This window comes from Aplysia californica, unplaced genomic scaffold (genome assembly GCF_000002075.1).
Source record: "Aplysia californica isolate F4 #8 unplaced genomic scaffold, AplCal3.0 scaffold00030, whole genome shotgun sequence".
NCBI classification, from domain to species: Eukaryota; Metazoa; Mollusca; class Gastropoda; order Aplysiida; family Aplysiidae; genus Aplysia; species Aplysia californica.
In genome coordinates, this window is record NW_004797300.1 from 405,400 (window position 1) to 406,846 (window position 1,447).

Genomic DNA, 1,447 nt, shown 5'->3' on the forward strand with positions numbered 1-1,447 from the left:
TCCTCCTCCCAACCACCCCCCAACCACCCCATCTCCAGGTAGGCATACATTGTCACAGGGTATCCTATGGTAAAATATTGCTAAGCCACAGCCACAAGCGAGCAACTGCATGCCAATATACTAGATTTAGATTCTAGATCTATATTAAACACACTGCTGTTGCAACGCACATTAACTAACTGCGCATCGAATATTAGGTTACATTGCCGATCTTACCTGTATTATCCCTTTCACAAGGCTGGAACAATTCAGATTCTGGATGCTTTCCAGATGAACGGATTTTATTCCTGTGCCATTGCAATTAACTAAAGAAAACAAATCACGAACGAAGAAAAAAATGTCTTTTTAAAAAAATGTCTTGCGATGCTCTGCTTCACTCACTAAACACACACGAGGCTCAGTTGTCCGGAACACGCGTTCAATATGAGCACAACTCGTTCACAACAGACAAAACAGTCATAAAATGACTGACCTCGAGGCTTAGGCTTCACAATAAAACAAATAACCCCTTGTCTTGTTTCAAATCCAGCTCACATATTTCCTCTTCTGCCGTACATCCTCTCTCCCTCCCCCCTCCCCCCTTACTCCCGTCCCAACCCCTCTCTCCTTACCTCACAAACAACTTATCTCCATCGCAGAAACTTTTTTTTCGATTTAGATCCGGCTTGCTAGCAAATGTAGGTTTACAGAGCCCGGCCGTGCTCACGAAATCACGGGATATCGCCTAAAACTAAAAAATCTCGTGCATCCGCGTTGTGTGAGTCGATTGTGTTCACACACACACACACACACACACACACACACACACACACGTTACTCTCTTAAATTCTTAATGACAAAAAACTATATAAAAATCTGACAGTATGCTGGGCACAGTTCCTCACAATAACATTAAAATAGATCTAATTATTATAGTGAACCGCTCTGTTGATCTACAGTTTCAGTTTCAGTTCAGTGTCAATTTGAGTTGCGGTTCAGATTTCTAGCAAAAACAGTCTCTTTCATCTATAGGCATCTTAAATTTTACAATTCCGTTATAGTGTTTTTGCGAAGCAGAAGTCGCCCTTTTTAGATGAGGCGGGAAGAAGAGAGGGAACATATCGAAAGATTAAAGTTTTAATAATCTTTGTACATATTTGATCTGGGGTTTTTATAACTGTGGTTGTATGAAAAGCTATCGGACATCTTTGGCCATCTCTTTGATTTCGGAAGGATATTGACAATTTTAAGTTCTTGGACAACACATATTGTCTGTAATTTACAGTTCTTGAACTGTCTGCTTTTGTCTGTGTTTCTCCTTCTATTTTTTTTCGAAGTTGCGACTGTCTTGGGGTTTTTTAAATTCGAACTGAGACCATTATCGTACTAATTGATCATTACTTTAAACTGCATACAACTCGAATCGAAACAGCATTATCATCATCATCATCATCATCATCATCATCAT

The 1,447-nt window shown here is 39.7% G+C and overlaps 1 protein-coding gene across 1 annotated transcript in view; it reads right to left on the minus strand.

Moving 5' to 3' along the window:
- Positions 1-585, minus strand: part of LOC101863239 (multidrug resistance-associated protein 1) — a gene marked incomplete in the record, with an annotated part of 65,654 nt that extends 65,069 nt beyond the window's left edge. Inside the window, 1 exon segment of the mRNA XM_013091192.2 lies at positions 217-585.
- Between the last annotated feature and the right edge of the window lie 862 nt (positions 586-1,447).